This window comes from Coenobita brevimanus, chromosome 95, assembly GCF_032717465.1.
Source record: "Coenobita brevimanus isolate Jiangsu-jjx chromosome 95, ASM3271746v2, whole genome shotgun sequence".
NCBI classification, from domain to species: Eukaryota; Metazoa; Arthropoda; class Malacostraca; order Decapoda; family Coenobitidae; genus Coenobita; species Coenobita brevimanus.
The window spans coordinates 9,352,719-9,374,195 of NC_137048.1; the positions used below are offsets into that span (position 1 = coordinate 9,352,719).

The following is a 21,477-nucleotide window of genomic DNA, read 5'->3' on the forward strand; positions in this document are numbered from 1 at the left end:
CCTGCACTCTGGGTCACAAGGCCATCAACTCAGACTGTCAGCATCATCATGTACCCACCCAAGACAGTGCTGTGCCTCACAGTTGTGCTGGTCCAGCTTCCCAAGCCAGCATGCCAATTGTCCTTCCGGATTCTTTAACATCTTCAGCCACTTGAGTGGTGCATGGTCCGTCCTGATGATGAAGTAGGACCTATACAAGCAGGGATGGAAGAAATCAAGGCCCTTCATCACTGCCAAGACTCCTTACGGGTTACAGAGTAGTTCCACTCTGGTGGGCTGAGCTTCTTGCTGTAATATGCCACCACATACTCCTTGTCATCTTTCTTCTGTGACAGGACTCCATAAATACCTTGGTCACTAACATCACAGTCTTGAATAAATGGCTGACTCTGATCGGGGTACGGCAACACTGGAGAGCTTGCCAGCACATGCTTGAGTTCATTGAAGGCCTTCTGAGTCACTGGTGTCAACACAAACTTCAGCCTCTTCCTCAACAACTTGTGTAGAGGTGCAAGTATCATTGCAAAGTCCTTGACATTACTCCAGTAGTAGGTACACAAACCCAGGAATCTCCTTAGCTCCTTCACACAAGTTGTTATTGGCTAGTTTTTCACAGCTGCCACCTTCTCTGGATAAGAACAGATGCTGCCCTCACCTAGGAAGGGTCCCACATACTTCACTTGTTCTGTAACAAGTAGCACTTTTGGGGATTCAGCGTGAGGTGTGCTGCTTGGACTCTGTTGAGCACCTCTGACAGCCTCACCAGTTCCTGGTCGAAAGTCTCTCCAAACACAGTTACACTGTCCAGATAGATAAGAGCTGTCTGCCAGTGCAGGCCTTCCAGTACACGATCCATGAGAAGCTCAAAAGTAGCTTTTTTTCATGCAAGAAAGAAGGAACCAAAGGCCAGGGGCCCGCAAATCGTTCCTCCCAAGAAAAAAACAGAAACAATACAAAAGAGAGCCAAATTCAAGATCCGATCATCTCGAGATGCCTGGACACACTGCGTTTGAAAGACTGGAGATTATAGGAAGTAGGAAATACAGACAGAGGGAGACAGTTCCAGAGCTGACCTGTTGCATAAATGAAGGACTGGGAGTAACGGTTAACTTTTGCATTAGAGAGTTGGACAGAAAACGGACGAGAGTTTGTTGCTAGACGGGTGCTATTCATCCATCATAGAGGTGGAGGGATGCAGGCAGACAGTTCAGAGGAGCAGCAACCACTGAAGTAGCGATAGAAAAGAGATGCAACAGTGCACCGAAGAGACAGAGGCTGAAGGGAGCCAGCAAGAGAAGGAGAGTTGATGAGACAAAAAGCCTTTGACTCCACCCTATTGAGAAGAGCTGTATGTGGGAAGCCTCCCCACACATGAGAGTTGTACTCCACACAGGGGTGAATAAAACCCATGTATAAAGTCAACAACTGTGCGAAGGTAAAGAAGGTACGGAGTCAGCAAAGCACAGCTAATCTCTTGGAAGCAGATTTTACAAGAATTGCAACATGAACTTTCCAAGATAAGTCCCGAGTGAATGAAACCCCAAGAATGTTCAAGGATGATGCAGGATTGAGTTGGATATTATTAAATATTAGTGGGCACTCCTGTGGAAGATTGTGTTGGGTTGATAGGTGTAAAAACTGAGTCTTTGATGCATTAAAAACAACAAGATCATTTTTATCCCAGTCAGAGATACGAGCCAAGTCAGACATTAGGCTTCCCATAGCCTCATCCCTTGTTTGTTGAAGTAACTACTGAGATGGATGTTCCGGGAACCGAATGGAAAGGTGAAGGGTGGAATCATCAGTGCACGAGTGGATAGGGCCAGATGCACAGCTCAGAAGGTCACTGATGAGTAAAAGGAAGAGAGTTGGTGATAGAACAGAGCCCTGAGGAACACCACTGTTGACAGATCTAGGAGAAGAACGATGACCGTCTACTAAAGCGGCCACAGAACGACCAGAAAGGAAGCAAGAGATGTAGGCACAGATAGAAGGATAGAAACCGTAAGAGGGCAGTTTGGAAATTAAAGATATATGCCAGACTCGATCAAAAGCCTTTGAGATGTCAAGTGCAATGGCAAAGCTTTCGCCAAAGTCTCGAAAGGAGGATGACCAGGAGCCTGAAGGATAGGTGAGAAGATCGCCAGTGGAGCGTCCCTGACGGAACCCATACTGACAATCAGAAAGAAGGTTGTGATAGGAAAGAGGCTTTAAAATTTTTCAGTTAAGAATTGACTTGAAAACTTATGAGACACAGGATGTTAAAGCAATTGGACGATAGTTAGAGCGTTGGGAATGGTCACCCTTCTTTGGGACTGGCTGAATGATAGCAAACGTCCAGCAAGAAGGAAAGGTATAAGTTGACAAAGGTGAAAAAGTTTACCTAGGAAGGGTGTAAGCACAGAAGCACAGTTCTTAAGGACAACAGGAGGGACTCCATCAGCCCATATGCCTTGTCAGTATTAAGGCCAATGATAGCAGAAAATACATCAGCTGAAGAAATTTTAATGTCAGCCATGAGTAAGTCAGAGGGGGGAAGTGATGGGGGAACAGCTCCGGAATCATCTAAGGTGGAATTGGAGGAGAAAGTCTGACCAAAGAGATCTGCTTTATCAGTAGAAATAGCTACAGAACCATCAGCATAGAAAAGAGGAGGGAAGGATGATGAGGTAAACTTCTTAGAAAGGTTTTTGGCAAGGTGCCTGAAGGAGCGGGAAGAATTTGAGTTGCAGAGTTGAGAGCATTTAGTACGAATGAAATTATTTTTAGCAGAGTGAAGAACAGACTTAGCACAATTCCGGGCAGAAACATAAGCAACATGTGATTCAGGGGTGGGTTGGTTCTGGTAGCTTCTATGGGCCCTCTCCTTGTTGTGGACAGCATTAGAACAAGCGTGATTAAACCAAGGCTTTCTTGCATTAGTCAAAGTATATGAGAAAGGAACGAATGCTTCCATGCCTGAGTGAATAACCTCCGTAATGCGCAATCCACACTCAGATGACTCCCGGCCATGGAAGCAATAATCATTCCAGGGAAAATCAAAGAAGTACTGCCTGAGGGCCTCCCAATCTACAGCTCCAAAGTGCCACAGTCGACGTTACTTTGGAGGGTCCACAGGATGTACTGGAGCAATAGGACAGGTCAAGATAATTAGGTTATGATCGGAGGAGTCCAATAGAGAGGAAAGATTAACAGTGTAAGCAGTAGGATTAGTTGTAAGAAAAATGTCAAATATGTTGGAGCTCTCTCCAAGGCGGTCAAGGATACAGGAAGGGTGCTGTACAAGCTGCTCTAGATCATTAAGGATAGAAAAGATGTAGGCTTGTTCACCAGGTGGATCAGTGAAAGGAGAGGAGAGCCAAAGGTGGTGGTGAACATTGAAATCTCCTAAAATAGAGATTTCAGAAAAAGGAGAAATGGATAGAATGTGTTCCATCGTAGAATTAAGGCAGTTGAAGAATTTTTCATAGTTGAATTAGTAGTAAACAGTGCAGATATATTTAGTTAGAGAATGACAAAAAAGAATCAAGTTCGGGAACACAAGAGCAAGATAAGTTTTTGCGTACATATACACCACAGACAACTTTGTTTTTGAAATGAGTATAGAGAAAGTAGGAGGATATAGGAAAGGGTTTGCTGTCAGTTGCCTCAGACAGATGAGTCTCAGACAGGAAGAGAAGGTGAGGTTTTAGAGGAGGAGAGGTGATGTTTGACAGAAAGTTGAAGGAAGGGCCGCAAATGTTGCAGAAATGAAGGAGTGAGTCAGACAGTGATTCCAGGCATCTCTCAGAGTCGTCACCGGGAGAGGGGCGGATAGTGGCGGAATTTATGCCCCCCCCCCCCAGGACTCCAAGGCCAGATTTAATTGTGCCATTTTTCGTTTTTTAATTTTGAAAAGGAAGAGTAGTGTGTACTGTGCATGTAGTTCGGTGTTGATAGTTAGAGAAACTTGTATTGCAGAGCATGCTGGCCTACTCTCTGTGTTATTGAGACACTGAAAAAAATCAGCAAAGGAGATGGTCAGGAACTAGTCCCGAGGACTGATGAAACGGGAGCTCCAGCTCTCTCTGTCATCAGCCTTCCATCCACCTTGGGAGTACTGCTTTGCTCGACTGGGCATTACATGGGCCAAATGGCATCACTTTAAACTGCCATAAACCCCGTCCATATGAAAATGCTGTTTTCTTCTTGTCCCTCTCTGCAGCCTCGACCTGGCTGTATCCTGCTTCGTATCTGAGGTGGAGAATCGCTTGGCACCTGACAGAACATCCAGTGTGTCATCAATCCTTGGCAGTGGGTATACATCCTTCAATTTCACTTTATTGAGGGCTTGATAATCTACACAAAGCCTTACTAAGCCATCTTTTTTCCTTACCAGAACCACTGCTGATGCCCCAGGACTGCTGGACGTTTCTATCACTCCTTGACTTTGGAGATTCTCCATCACCTTCTCCATTTCTTGCCGTTGGGCTGGCGCCATCCTCCTTGCTGACTGTTTAATCAAGAGGTGATCGCCACTGTCTATACAATGCTCCACAAGATCAGTGCACCCCCAGGTCTTGGTCTCAGGTGGAAAAGACTCAGCAAACTTCGCCACCACCTCCCTCAACTTCAGCACTTGTGAGTCATCCAGGCAATGGCAACTCCTTGACAATAGGTCTTGTAAGTGGTCTGGCAGATACCCATCTTCTTTGACTACACTTCTTTTATGGGCCTTCCTCTGATGCCACTCAGGGTCTACCGTCTGGTACAGTCCTACAATTTCTCCCTCGTTGATCTTCTGTGGCTCACGGGAGAAGTTGGTCACTACAACTGACACTATACCTGCACCTGTTTCCACCAAAGTTCTCCCCACCATCACTCCGGCCTTCGTCTTGCACTGTACATCAGGCTCATCTACCCCTAGACAGATGTCAAAAGAGCCATTTACTTTGCACTGGAGCAATAGTTCTGATATTGGGGGTGTCACTGTATTGCAGAGTGGCCTCACCTCGCCACCAGATCTGGTACATCTCACTGCCGTGACGGGAACCGACCTTCCTCGAACCTTCAGCTTCATGGAGCAGAAGTCCAGCTCACATCCCATGGACATCAGATATTCCAGACCAAGAAGCAAGGATCCTCCATCTCGGTTACATAGACAGGAAGCGTGACCTCTTGCCCTGCCACTTCAGTCTGGACATCCAATGGTCCCATTAGTTCTGCATGATGCCAAGTTACACTGCAATTGTTCTGTTGACTCAGGCAGATAACGATGATTTAACACATGAGGACTCACAGAAGTCTGCTTTGAGGCTGAATCAATCGCCAGGGACCACTTCTTGCCATTTATTCTTCCACCTACTCACACACTGTCAATCTCAGTTCTCTTGCGTTTTTTCAGTGGTTGGGCTGCTTGGGAAAAGCCAGCTGGTGGTTGACCCTTAACACCAGCTTCCACTTGTTTTCCACTTCTTTCTGCTCTTCTGCAGCCTTTTCTTATCCTCTTTTTTCTTCTTTGGACACACAGAACTGAAGTGTCCCACATCACTACATGTCCAACACACTTTTGTTACAGTTGTAGATTTCCTTGCACTGCTCTGTTCTTGCTCCTTCTTCCATTTGTAACAATCGTCCTTCTTGTGTCCTGGCTTCCTGCAGAATCAGAAACCCCCTCCGGTCTTCTCCTGCTCCCTCTTCCACTTGTAGCAGTCCTCTTTCCTAGGTCCTGGCTTTTCACAGTACCAGCAACTTCCTTCGAATTCTTCCACTTCATGGACCTGCCCCTTTCTTGCTTTGAATCTTGCACTACGACCTACCTGAAAATTGGACGTACTGGACTTGACGTAGGTCTCAAATTCTAGAGCCCTGGCTATTGCTTCTTGCATACTTCTGGGTTGTGCCTGCTTTACTTCTACTTTCAACTCTGCACCATCAAGAGCATCAATGAACTGGTCTCTCAGAAGAACAGCCAACAGGTTAGGTGCTGCTTCAGGGTATGCTTTGTATGCCATGCTCTCCAGGTCATGAGCTCGCTGCTGTAGGGATTCTCCTCGAGCCGGTACATGGCTCCCGAATCTTGCTGTGTAAACTTAATTCTGGTGCATGGTTCCATATCTGCACTCCAGCACTTCTACTAAGGACTGATAACAGCTCATCTCCTCTACTGACATCTGGCCCAGAATTTCCATTGAGGCACCCGTCAGGCTGGCAGCAAGCTGCACTGGACTCTACCTATCATCCGAACCATTCTGATTAGCAAGTAAATCAAACTGTGCACGGTAAGCTTCCCAAGATACTCTACCATGAAATTCCTGAGGTTTCTTTTTAATTGGACCCGCATTATGGCAGTGCACTTCACTGGTTTGGGACCTAAACGCTGGGGCATCATAATTAACTCCAGGACTTAGAACTTCAGTATTCGGATTATTCAGCCCAGTAATGCTTCCTTTACATGCTTGGGATTCATCAAGATCCACCATACACTGTCTGTTATTTTCATATGCTCGCTATACATTAACCTGATTCTCAGCAGTACAATATTTCTCTACAGCCTCAATTGCCTTACAAGTGATCTTCAAATGGCCGTTGCATGCTTCAGTTGGTCGTCTACATGCTATCAAGACTGCACCATATTATTGCTTAGGCTACCTCATACTTCTGGTGCTTTAGCTTGGCATCTACATCCTCCTTAAACTGTTGCTGCTGTTCCTTTATTTCCTCATGAAAGCATCTAGCTGTCCTTGTATCCTCAGTTGTATTTCTCTCTGTCGCTCCTGTAATGCCTCTTGAAGCATTTCATATCGGTCTTTCTGTTCTTCACTTTGTGCCTCTAGCTGTTCACTCTGTGCTTCCTGTTGTTCTTAGATTTATTCATTTTGTGCCTGTAATTGTCCTCTGAGCTCTTTCTGTCCTTCATTCTGTGCCTGTAATTGTTCTTTGAGTTCTTTCTGTCCTTCATTCTGTGCTTGTTGTAGCTTAATTGCAGCCATCAATACCTCCTCTTGCCTTGGTAGTCCTCGTGTCTGTACACCTTCTGCCTCCATGTCGAAGGTTAGACTCTGCAGCACTTAATGATCCCATTCCTAACACCACTGTTACGTCCCCGTCCCACACTACACAGGCTTCAACAGCAGTAAAACAGTGTAGGAAAGACGTTGCCTGGTGAGTTGTTCTTCCTATGGCCAGCTTTTCGGTGTACAGCACAGATCACCTCAGGCATTGTAAATTAACACTGACTTCTCAAGTTCACTGTCTTTATTTTCCATATAATTTCACTTAATGCTTGCCAACTTCGCATCACCGTTTTCACAAGTACCGGAGCCATACAATATTCACTTACACTGCACTGACACTTAATGCTTGCCAACTACACTTCACTGTTTTCACAAGTACTTGAGCTATTCAGTCTTCACTTACTGTACATTGCACTGACAGTGTTTGCAAATTACATTTCACTGTTTTCATGTACAAGAGCTATACAGTCTACAATGACAGTGAACTGACACTGAACTAAACTCAAACTGAACTGAATCTGACTGACTAACACTGCTCTAGTCTGTTCCCCGTCCTTATATAGCTCCCTATGTACTAGAATCATTTACTAGGTTCTCTGGAAAGTAACAGTTGCCAGCTCGGAGACATCCAAAATATCCAACATTTTCTTACATTACATAGCACTGTAAATAAATAAAACATTATAGAAAAGAAGAGCAGAAAAATTGATGTACAGCTTACAAAAAACTGTTTACAAACACCAGGCTAACAGGCAACTCTGACTCGCAAAGGTAAAAACGCAAGAAATACTGGGAAACTTCCGGAAAATCTTGCTTCTCTTCAATATTTTATTACGTGTTGGATTTTCATCGTGTGAATAAAATTACCAATTTTCCCCCAGTATAACTGCACTGGTCTCACTAACTTAATTGAATACCAGCAAATTAATTTGCTTCTTGATATCAGCATAGGTGTTTAGGGGTTGTTTTTGGACACATGCGATAATTTGTGTCTTGGTTTTGTGTTGTGCTACGAGGGACTCCATTTGGCAAAATTTCTATGTTATACCTCTCTCAGTATCTCTTATCTATCCGTTAACTGTTAAGCTGCCGGAATATCTGTCTTGCTGGAATATTTGCTAAATAAAGAGCAATAATCCTCTCGCACTGACAGGCTGTAGTATTGTGTTGATGATCCCTCTTGTTTAGTGCTCACGGGTTTTCCTGCGTAAATATCATCCCGCAAAGAGAAATATGGATAATAATATTTTTTTTTTATATATATTTTTTCTTATTTGAGGACATTCGTGAGTTTGGCATTACCATTACCTGTTGGTTTTATTTTATGGGACATTTTTCCATCAGCATTGTTGATTTAGGCTTCCAAAATAAGTGTTACGAGAGAGTCTCTACATTTTAACCCAGTAACCTTTCAGCGATAGGCTTTACGTTTCATATTCTTCCGTACGGCTAAGTCTCAACTTTAGTAAACTGTGGTTTCCTCTTCTGTAATGCGAGATATTCAAGGAAAAAACACTTGTATGTTGCTTTTTGGAGTTGCTTACCTAAATACTGATCTTTCCGGTATGCAATATAGGAAATATAACTAGCCCGTGGCAGTTGCCAGATACCACATTGTGAGCGAAACGTACTAGGCGTTTGTACTTCAGGTCACGGAGATTAGCTCAGGCTAGTTGCCACGTAGCCGTGAGGTTAGAGAAAAATATGATGAAAGTAAATAATTATAATGATTAGAGGACAGGATTCAAAAGAATTCAGAACGATTGATTCAGAGCCAAGATGGTTAGACATCAAATTAATAATTTTCGTAATCCAAGAAATAGGAACGCAGAAAAATAAGTAAGGGAGAGAAACACATAAATAACTGGTACTCAGTTATGAACAGGGAAAGTAAAAAGAGAGATAGGGAAAGCAAAGCGAGACTGAAATTACGGATGCTCGGAATGGACAAAAAACCCAAAGGGCTTTTTATCAGTTGTACCGTGAGAAAAACATATAGGACAGGACCTCTTTGATCAGAATCACGTAACATCACCAGTGAATAAAGATATTTTATCCTAAATAACTATTTCTTATCAGCATTTACCAATCAAAATTTAGACCTGATACCCGAAGCATCAAACATTTACGATGCTAGTATTGACACAGTTCTTAGTAAAACAACCATTAGAAAAAAAAAAAAGTATTGAAGCAAATTAATATAGCTAAAGCCTAAAACTAATCCTTCTTCAGGACGATATATGTCCTAAAGTACAAAGGAAACCAAGGAAGGATATCCAATTACAGCGTTATTCAAAAATTCCTTAAGTTCAGGAGAAGTTCTACAGGCGTCCAAGACAGCGAACGTCGTGCCCATTTCAAAATGTGTACTAAATCATTTGTGTTGTATAATCGTCTGCTAAGTCTAACATCAACAGTTGCTAAAATGCTAGGATCAATTTCAGCAAATAAAATTGGAGAGTCATAAATAAGTGTCAAAACGGGTTTATGCAAGGATGATCCTGCCTAACAAACTTATTATTTTTATCGGAGGTCTGTGAGGAGGTAGACAGTGATGTAATCATCATCCGGACCTCCTTTCCCACCCTAGGGCAGGGTGAGCAGCAGCAACGTCCAGACAGCCCAAGTTTGCCCAGGTCAAACCGCGCTTCCATTCACTCATCATTCAAGCCTCCTGAATCCTGGCTGTATATGATAAGCCAAAAACATTTACTACATTCTGTAGCTTCACATAAACGTATCCGATAGAGTCAATCCGGACACTGTCAGTTAAAATGAGGTGCCAAAATCACTGACCATGCTCTTCTTCCCACAATATTCATCTAGCCAGCTCGATCTCTTGTCAGTTCCCTAGCCTTACCGACTTCCATACATCTCTTCCTCACTCGTCCACTATACCCCTCCACCCTCTCCTTGCCTACCTTGCCTCCTCCCTCCTTCAAATTTGTTCAGATATACATTTCTCACCACTCTGTTGTTATCCATTCCCTCCACATGACCATACCATCTTAGTACACTCACTTCGATTCTGGTGTCCACAGACTTCCTCACTCCGCATCTTTCACGAATCACATTTTATCGTATCCTATCCTCTCTTTGTACTCCACATACATACTTCAGCAGTCCCATCTCCACTGCTTCCACTCCTGACTTTTCATTTTCCTGCCATACCATAGCCACACATCCATATGTTAAAAATTAGCACAAACTCTTTTTCATGTAAGCCTTGCACAGCTGCAATACTCAAGTCTCTGCTTTTTATCAAGGCCGTCATAGTACCAGGTACTTTCCTTCCTTGTGTCACTCTACTTTCCACTTCTTTTGCACATTTCCCTCTCCTTCCTAACACTCTACCCAGGTATTTCAACTCTCTCACTAGTTCTAGTCTCTTTCCATTCACTGTAACATCACACTGGGAGTCACCTTCTCTCTCAATGACCATCACTTTACTCTTTTCTACATTTACTCACAAGGAGCGATGCTCACAGACATCGAGAAAACTCTGCACTAGCCTACCAAGTTCTTGTCCGGTACTTACAAGCTGTACTGCACCAGCAGCATACAACAAATCTGATCTGTCTATCTATCTATCTATCTATCTATCGCCGCCATGTCGCCCTGTCCCCCGCCATTTCACTGCCCTGCTTTCAACTCACACCCCTCTCTCTCATATACGTCTCCCCCATCCCTCCATCTCATCCTCGGCCTCCCCCTCTCTCTTCCCCCCTCCACCTCACTCACATACACTCTCTTCGTCAGTCTTTCACCCTCCATCCTCTCCACATGGCCAAACCACCTCAGTGTATTTCTCCTAACGCTTCCTATCACATCCACATCCACACCACAATGCTTCTTTATATCCTCATTTGTCAGACTGTCTCTCCATGTGACTCCACAGGCTCCTCTTAAATAACTCATTTCCACTGCTGTCACTCTTGACTTGTGTCCTTCCAGCATCGTCCAAGCTTCACTGCCATACGTTAGAGTTGGTATCACAATTCTGTCATGTAGTAGCTTTTTCACTTCGATGCTCACTTCCCTGCTTCTTATCACTGCTTTCAAAGAACCAGCAACCATTCTTCCCTGCTGTACCCTTTCAAGCACTTCACCCTCCAAACCTCCATCCTTACTCATCACACTACCCAAGTACTTAAACGTCCTCACATTTTCCAATTCCTCACCATCCAACCTCGCTGTACATTCACTGATTTCACTTCTCTCAAAGACCATCACTTTACTCTTCCCTACATTCACCTTTAGATTCCGTTTCTTACACACTCCCAAACTCATCTACCAAGCCTTGCAGCTCTCCTTCGTCTTCACTCAACAACACAGTATCATCTGCAAACAACAGTACAGGGAGTTTCCAAACACTATCCTCTCTCACCAGGGCCACTCCAACATCCACTACCCTACCTTGTACCTCTTTTATTACCCCATCCATATACAGATTGAACAACCATGGAGACATGACACATCCCTGTTTCAACCCAACCTTCAAAGAGGAAAATTCACTCAGTTCACCATCCACTTGCACTGCAGCCTGAGCACCATCATACATATTCTTCACAGCATTGAACAACTCCCCATCTACTCCATATATTCTTAATACTTTCCACAATCCTTGTCTATCCACCCTGTCATATGCTTTCTCCAAATCCATGAAAGCCGCATACAACTTCTTTCCCTTCTCTAGAAACTTTTTCACTAAAGATCTAAGAATGAATATCTGATCTACACAACCTCTTCCCTTCCTAAAGCCTCCCTGTTCTTCTCCAACTAATTCCTCTGTTCTTTCTCTAACTCTGTCAATAAGTATCCTACCATACACTTTTCCTATTATACTAAGAAGACAGATGCCCCTGTGATTACCACACACTTCTTTTTCCCCTTTTCCTTTGTACAAGGGAATAATTATACCTGACTTCTAATCCTCAGTGACTCTACCTTCCTCCCAGACCAATCTGCACATTTTCCACATCCATTCTACTACTATCTCTCCCCCATACTTCAGCATTTAACAACACACTCCATCAATTCCTGGGGCTTTCCCCAATTTAACTTTCTTCATTGCTGCACAACTTCTATCCTACTGGTTTCTTCCTGTCTTCTCACCTCCCTCCTTCTCCCAGCCATTCCCCAGTCACTTATACTCGCATTACTTCCATCCTTTATGTTCAACAATTCCTTAAAGTGTTCTTTCCATCTGCTCAATTTTTCTCACTTCTCCACTAGTAATCTACCATTTTTATCTTTCACTCCCCTGCTAACTTCACTTCCACCCTGTCTTACTCATTTCACCTCTTTCCAGAACATTTTCTTATATATATATATATATATATATATATATATATATATATATATATATATATATATATATATATATATATATATATATATATACGGTGTATATATGTATTGAGCAAACATGGAGACATCACACAAGCTTGTTGCAAGCCCACACTGATCGCGAACCATGCTTTTTCCAGATCCATGAATGCCATAAACACCTTATAGTCCTTCTCACAAGCCTTCTTCACTATCTGTCTTACTATGTATTTAATCCACACATCCTCTGCCACTCCTAAAGCCATCCTGTTCGTCACTTACTAGTACTTTATATATCTCTCTTACTTTCTCTACAATTATTCTTCTATATACCTTCCCCACCACACTCAATAAACTTAAGCCACAATAATTCTTGCACTCACTTCGCTCACTGTACAGGGGTAGAATCACAGCCTTATTCCACTCTCCAGGCAGTTTCACTCATCCATGCCTGCCTACATATCTCCAACAAGCACATCATTCAGCTCTCTCCACTACACTTAATCATCTATACATACACCTCATCAACCCCAGCTGCTTTGCCATTTTTTAGCCGCTTCACAGCGTTCTTCACCTGTGAGAGTGTCACGTTTCATGGCACTGTATTCCTACTCTGCACACTCCCAAAACCAATAATATTTACAGCTGCTCTGTTTTCTCTATTCTCAGTCTGTAGGCTTTCAAAATATTCTTTCCATCTGGTCCTTACTTTATCCCCAGCGGTTAATAATCTACCACTTACATCCTTGACACTTTACATTTCTTTCCGCTGACACTTGTACATTTCCGAACCTGTTTCCAAAAAAAATTCCTGTTTCCAAAGTAATTTGCATTCATTTTTCTTTTTAGATCATCATTTATCTCCTTCTTTTTCCACTTCACTAGTCTTTTTACGTGTTTCTTGCTCTCAATATATTCAGTTCGTATTTCAATTTATCCCTTGTCCTGTGACCACAGTAGCGACTTCTTCCTCTTTTCATCCACTGCTTTCTTAATCTCTTCAGCCCACCATGCCATACCTTTCTTCTTTGTTGTTACTCTTGCCACATTACACACTGCTTTACTAACCAGTCCCTGTATGCATTTCACAGACTGTCCAGATCCATTTCATTTCAATTCAGTTATTCCAGCTCCTCCCCTACTTTGGTCCTGTATTCGTCTGCATTTCTTTGATCCTCAACTTCACGACTTCACGTCTTTCACCCTGACAGCGAGAAAGCTTACGATATTATATATCTGGACTTTAGCAGTGATTTTGATACGATTTTACACGACAGGTTAGTTTGAAAGGTTCATGCACACGGTAAAGACGGCGTTATCTTAAAATGGAAAAAGTCTTGGCTGAAACGACGAAAGTAGCGTTTTAATAAATGGCACTAAGTCGGATTGGGATTTAGCCACTAGTGGAGTACCTCAGAGGTCAGTACTCTGTCTCTTTTTATATATTATTTATATTAATAATGCAGACTTAGGAATCACTAGCAGTATTAGTATATTTGCTGATGCGAAAAAAAAAAAAAACATTACCCCAACTGATGATTGTATTAGCCTTCAGAGGAACCTCTCTCTCTCTCTCTCTCTCTCTCTCTCTCTCTCTGTATATATATATATATATATATATATATATATATATATATATATATATATATATATAGAACAAATTATCTAAAGACTGGCAAGTGAAGTAACGTGGAACAATGTAATGTTCTTAACTTGGATAAGACCATCGGAGATACTAGATACAACTTAAGTAATAAAGAAATTAATAAATCAGAATGTGAGAGAGATCTAGGAGTCTTGGTTAGTGAAGACCTTAAAACAAGGCAGTGCATTAAAGTAAGAGATAAAGAAATGGGGTCCTAAGATTTTGCCATAATTGCTTGATTGTTAAATATTAGAAAAACTGGCAGTGTAACTGCCAGGATCACACTCGTTTGCTGCCTGACAACACGGTAAAGATTAAAAAAATGCTCACCCAAAGGAAATTTAGTATACTTTTGTAAAAATAAAATCCTTAAAATGACAACAGAATAGTTTATTAAAAATCAGGTACGGTACCTATAAAGGTGGTAGGAAGCCCCCCTCCTGAAGAGAACATAAACAAATCAGTAAAATCGCCGGATGCTCCTAAAAGCATTGAAGACAGACGGTAGGCACCATCCGCACCTTTATGCATGTGGAGGAATTTCTGACGTAGGTGTCCCAGACCTGAACACTTGACTAGGAAGTGACTGTCAGTAAGGGGAACAAGGCAATTATCACAATATGGTTGTGTCCCACCACATATCCGGAACTCATGTGTAAGCCTTGAGTGCTCAATGCAAAGCCAGGCAAGAGCCACCTCCAATCGCTGAGGCATGGAGGGGAGAACCCTCAGAACACCCACTCTGAAAAATTTCTTTTAACTTATGATGAGAAATGGCATCTGACTGTCTCTGCTAACAAGAACGAATCGCGTACTTCAAGGAAGGTGTCATACTGGAAGCAGGTATTTGGTAGGGGGCTGTCGACAAGATGCAGCTTTAGCTAATGTATCTGCCCTCTCATTGTCTTCAACATGCACGGGAACCCGACAGAAACCCACATGATGGCCAGTAAGAAAAAGCCACTCAAAATTGATAAAACCAGTGAATTGGATGAATTACAAGACTCCAGCGCAGACAAAGTATTGCATGAGTTGTTAAATATCACAAAAAAACAGATTGGGGGAGACTAAAAAGATTTGGAGACCATATAAAATCGAAGTCATTTCCGCCGTATATACTGAAGCAATACCAGGAAGGCTACCACCCCAACTGAAAGAAGTGGAGACGACACCAAATCCTACTCCAGTATAGTCAGGGACAGAGCCCTCATAAGTTGAGGGATGTTCTAAAAAGAGAGGGAGGGGCATCTGAGAGGGAAGCGAGCTCATTATACCAACAACGGACTTACAAAATGTCCACCCTCAAGATCCGATGTGGACAAACTGCCAGGCTTGGAACAGAGACAGCTAACATACCAGACCGGACCCTGTAACCAAAGGGCTTCGGAAAACAAGGACGAGTGTCATAAATAGAAGGTTGGGAATCATGGGAGACCAAGGCACAAGGAACTGAGTTCAGAAGGCGGTGAAGACAATACCAACGCCTCATCATCAACGACTGGCGGCGTAAATCCAAAGGGAAGGCATCAGCATCCACCAATAAACTCGAAATTGGGGAGGACCTGAATGCCTCAGTTGCCAGAAGTACACCAGCTTGATGCACTGGCTCCAATACCCAGAGATGCACATGTGTTGTAGAGGAGTAGATTTCACACCCATATTCAAGTTTAGGAAGGACAAGAGACCTATGTAAGAGGAGGAGGGTCTGACGGTCAACACCCTAAGAAGTATGAGTTAAAACTCTCAGAAGACTCAAAGCTTGAATACAAGCTGCCTTAACCCCTTAACCGCGGGTGTCATTCCAGAATGACGGCGACAAAACTGGACCAAACCGCGGGTGGCATTCTGGAATGATCGTGAATATTTTGAACACCGCGCATTTTCCCGGCGCGCAAATATTCTCACGCAAGAGTAGCTGTCGAGTTCTTTCACGCCAGCCATCCCACACCTCCCTCCTCCAACCCCGAGGGGCCCCCCCCCACCCCTGCCCTGACCCGCGTCAGTCAGTATCTGTCCAGCTCTGTGCGTGATAATGGCGCTCCGTCCCGGCTCATCGTCGCTCGCTTCCTCCTCTACAATGTTTAGTGCTAGTGTTCCCTCTACCTCTACACCGGTAAAGGAACTGCCGACAGCGAGGCAGAAGGGGTTGAGCACTCCTGAAATTAGAACTGAGCTGGACAAAACAGTAAGTACTACTCTTGATTGTGGCAGTGAAAGTGACACACTCACAGCAAGCAGTGATGATTTGGCAGTGATTGGTGGTGAACCATTTTCCATTGATAGTGACAGTGATGAAAGTGATCGTGTTGATTCCCCCCCACCACCCCCAACATAAACAGGGAAAAGAAAGGCTACAATGGGCAAATATGGTATTTCACCTGGGAAGGGAGTGAAGCGCAGGCTCACGTCTCCCACACCAGGCCCAAGTACGCATTTACCAACAATTTACCCGTTCCCCTAGCCCAATTGCCCTCACATCATCATCATCATCATCTGTCGTGCCCTCTCCTCAGTCTACATCATCTGAGGGTACAGAATACCAAAGCCTGCAAAGCGAGGGAAGGCAGGCCGTGCAGGCCGTGCAGGCAGGCCTAGAACAAAGGGGATGCGTGGCAGTTGGAGGGCAAAGCTGGGCGATAAGCGAGGCGATAAGCGAGGTGATAAGCGGGGTAGAAAGGGTCAAGTTTCACCACGCACCAGGTCAGAAACGCCGCCGGCGCCCCGCTCAGTTCCCTCAACCGCGCCACCCCCACTCACCGCCCCCGCACTCACCCCCTCCTCGTTGCCTCCTGCCTCACCCACCTCCCGCTTGCCTCCTGCCTCACCTCCTGCCTCACCCATTGCCTCTACATCAGCTCCTTCTCACGGGGAAACGAGTGAAATGCAACCTGCCCCTGCCACTGAACCACGCACAGGGCAAGTTGATGCATTTGTTTGGACTGACGGTGGAGATTTCCAGCCACACAATCCACCGTTTGATATGACAAATGCTGGAATACAGCCTGCCTTCCCATGCAACGCAGGTGATGAGTTTGTTGATTACTTCCTGGCCTTCCTTGATGATGAAATTGTGCAGCATGTCAGCGATGAGACCAATAGGTATGCAACTCAGTGTGCAGCACAAGGGCTGGGACCTATTGGCTCGCCAAAGCAAGTGTCGTGGTTGCCTGTCGGGATCAGAGAGCTGTATGTTTTTTTTGCACTCATGTTTTTGATGCCCCATATAAAGAGACATGAGTTGGAGGAGTACTGGCTCGTGGATGACATAACTACTATCCCCATATTCGGGAAGTATATGTCACGGGATCGGTTCCGACAGCTGCTTGGGTACCTGCACTTCGCTGATAATGACAACCCGTCCCAAACTGACCCTTTGTGGAAAGTGAGGGATTTCCTCAACAAGATTAGGGATCGATTTATGCGATTTTTCGGCCTATGCAGAAAGTTGTCATAGACGAGTCCCTGGTATTGTTCAGAGGACGTCTCAAATTCAGGCAGTACATCCCCAGCAAACGCCACCGCTTTGGGATAAAGTTCTTTGTGCTGTGTGACTGTGAGACGGGGTATATAATGGATTTTGTCATTTACTCGGCTAGCACAATGGATGTGAACAGGAAAGACCCCCTTGGCTTCTCTGGCTCCGTTGTAAAAGTGCTGATGGAGAGGTATTTTGGTGGTAATCATGTGCTGTACACAGACAATTATTACACAGCACCGAAACTCTCCAAATACCTTGCTGAACACGGCATTGGCACTGTTGGCACTGTACGGAGCTATAGGAAAGAGTGGCCTAGTTTCCCCGAAGCATCATCATCATCCAGGGGAGATGTTCACCTGAAGAAGTCAGAAAAGCTTCTTGCGATCAGGTGGCATGACAAGAAGGTTGTCAATATGATCAGCACCATCCACAAGGGGGAAATGAAGAGAACTGGGAAGGTCAGCTACAGGACGGGAGAGCCAATCATGAAGCCTGATGCCGTCATTGATTATAATGTAAATATGAGACTCGTTGATAAGTCTGATATGATGATTGGCGAAGTAGACTGTCTCAGGAGAAACACCCGATGATACAGGAAGGCTTGCCTGCACATGCTCGATATGTGCATGCTCAATGCCTTCATTCTTTACAAGACACAAGTCGGGGGCATAATGCAACCATCACTGAGACAGTTTTCCAAGACTGTCGTTCAGCAGCTACTTGAACGATTTGGTCAGGTGACGGCATTGATCCCGAGGCGACACTCTGACACACAACCTGACCGTCTTGAGTGCCGCAATTACATGAGCCGGCATCAGCTTGTGAAATTGCCTCCTAAAGCAGGCGGCAGGTTGTCACAGGGCCGCTGCAGAGTATGTTCAACCACCACACGAAGGCCTACGACGAGAAAAATGAGCACACACCAGTGCCTTGAATGCCAAGTAAACTCTATGTGTAACTCCGTGCTTTGCCGAGTACCACTCTCTGAGTAAATACTGAAAGTGACAGTGATATATAGTGATGCACGACAGTGACGTGCTTTGCCAATAATTGTATAATGGATAATGTAGTAATAAGGGATATTTTGCCTAGAAAATAAAGGAAATATTGGCCAGTATAATAAGTGATATTGTAATAAGAGAATCTGCGGCACTTGTGGAATTCTGCGGCACTTACGTAATTCTGTGATGCGCCAGTGACACAATATAGTAATAAGTGCATTGTAAATATAATGTACATTGCCCATATTATATGTAAAATAATATTAGAAGTTAGAAAGAATGAAAAGATCGCAGGAAACGTCAGTGAGCGGGTGCCGCCGCAGTGAAGTGAGGCGCAGCCGCAGTGAAGAGCGGGCGCAGCCTGCAGGAAGTGCCTTTTACCTACCTCAGTGAACACAGAGTGGGTGTTTATCGTATGTACAGTGTTCATATATGTTTATATTACTATTATGAGAGAGTGGTTGGCATTTGGTACTGGTGTGTGGGGCGTAAAATAGTTATTTCACACCCCTCACTTCTAGCAGCTCTCCCGTCCTGTGAAAGTCAACGAAGTCATGAAACCTACATCAATGGAAAGCTGAAGGTTTGTACTTTCTAATGGTACCTTATTTTTTTCTCTAGCTTTATTCTGTGCAGAGTTATTAAGGTTTAAAGGTTTGTTTACATTTAGCTGAAACCCCCGCGGGAGAGGACAGTCAGACCAAAACAATACCCGCGGTTAAGGGGTTAACTGAACAAATATGAGGAACCCAAGTTAGTCGTCTACCAAACAGAAGACACAGAAACTGAGACTCTTCCACACAGGATATTCTCCGACCTTAGAGATTCAAGTCAGGGTCTGGGTGAAGGGCGAACCCCACAAAGACGACAATAATGTAGAGCCACTGTAATTGTTAAAGAAAAACGAAAACCACGAGACTCGGCCTACACAGAAATTCTAATATGAGCCAGCTGCAGCTTTCCTCGTGTCAGAGATATTCTACATGCAGTGACGGATATAGAAAGGTCATCTACATACAGTGAGCTACATGCACCATCAGGAAGTACACAGATGACATTGTTGATGGCCACAGCAATGAGAGTAACACTAAGGATACTCCCCTGTGTAGTCCATCTTCTAGTGCACGGGTACTAGAAAGCACTCCACCCACTAGGACCCTTAAAAACGGTAAGATAAAAACTAATGAATAAAAATAGGCAAGTGCCCATGAAAACCAAATTCATGAGAAGAAAAATGCCATGACACCAGGCAGTGTCATATGCCTTCTCCAGATCGAAGAAGACCGTGACCTGGCGTTGGTTAGTGGAGAAAGCATCACAGACAGAAGATCCCAAGGACAGTGGGGCATCAGAGATAGATGTCACTTTACAAGAACCAGACTGGACAGGGAATAAGAAGTCACCTTTCTCCAAAAACCACACAAGCCTAACATTGATCATCTTTATCAGAACTTTACATATACACGAAGTCAGAGAAATAGGCCAATTATTCGTCATCTGTAGGTGGTCCTTACCTGGCTTGGGGATGGGGATAACTACAGCAACACCCCAACATGCCGGACTCTCACCAGAACATCAGATCTTACACAACTACGACAGCAAAAAAAGAAAGAAACTCATCAGATAAGTGACATAAATAGGCATAAGGAATATCAACACAGCCAGGAGAGGAATCATGATACTGCGACAGAGCTGCCTGGAGTTCAGAAACAGAAAAAGGGACATTATAACACAGTCTCCCAGAAGAGGCAAAACTGAGACCACGAGACTCTAGGCGCCGACGGTGGCAGGCTGAAGACGATTCTGTATCCTTCTGTGACATCGGCAAAATGATCAACAAGCAACTCTGCAACAGCAAAAGGATCAGGCACAGTTCCACCTGTGGCAGATAAAACAGGAGGGGAGAAAATAACAAAATTTTCTTGAAATTTCCCTTACCTAGTTCCACACCTGAGTGGGGGAAGTCCTCGAATTGATGGAAGGAACATAATGCTTCCAGGATGATCACCTGGCCTCCTTTAAAACCTGCCAAATATGAGCTTGCGCCCTCTGATATGCCATCAAATGCTGAGGAACCCCACTCTGACGATGAAGTCAAGAGAAGGTGACTCGTTTGGCTCTCACTGTGGAACTGCACTCAGGATTCCACCATGGAACCCGACGTTTAGGAAGCTGACCCCTTGTTCTTGGAATAGATAATAGGGCTGCAGAGTGCAACACGTAAGTGAAATAAGGCACTGCCTCAGTATGACAGCCAAACTTATTAACAGAAAGGGCAATACAGCTTAATTCCATGAAAAGTGGCCAGTCAGCCTTATTCAGACGCCAGCAAGGATGATGAGGCTGAGCACCACCTTTAGTAGCAGTTAAAAGTAATGGGAAATGGTCGCTGCCATACAGGTGTGGCAACACATCCCAATTAAAATCTAAAACAGCACCAGCTGAGCACAAGGACAAGTCAGTGGCAATAAATGTTCCATTCTGGCTATGGAAAAAAGTTATCTTATTGGAGTTTAAAATGCCCAACTCCTCATCTTCCACTAAGGAAGCCAGCATAACACCCCGTGGTTTGGCCTAACTGTCACTCCATAGTGGATGATGACTATTTATATAAGGTGTTCCAAATCTGCCCTTTCGACAGTAGCTCTAGGAGGAACATAAAGACTACGAACTGTGTATTCATGATGTACATACATCTGGATAGCAACAGCTTGTAAGGGAGTGCACATGTCCTGATGAGTGTATGGAATAGCCTGGTGATGGAAGATAGCAGCACCTCCATGACGACCTTGGCCTGGCACAGGGTCAAAATAAAAGGCACGGTAGCCAAAAGGACCAGAAGGAATGGAATCACCAACCATGGTCTGGATGCACATGCATACAGGAGAAATTTGTGCAACAAAATGGCACAGTTCCTCTCAGCTGGCACATAAACCTCAACTGTTCCACTGAATGATAGAACTCATAGTGGGGGGAGGATCAGAATTTGGTGCGGGACTGTACAACTCCTGACAAGTGAGTGGGAGTGAA

General features: G+C 44.1%; 1 protein-coding gene across 1 annotated transcript in view; it reads left to right on the plus strand.

Moving 5' to 3' along the window:
• The window catches only part of LOC145413230 (multidrug resistance-associated protein 1-like), a 682,216-nt gene that overhangs the window by 345,061 nt on the left and 315,678 nt on the right, over positions 1-21,477 (plus strand). The window lies entirely within an intron of this gene.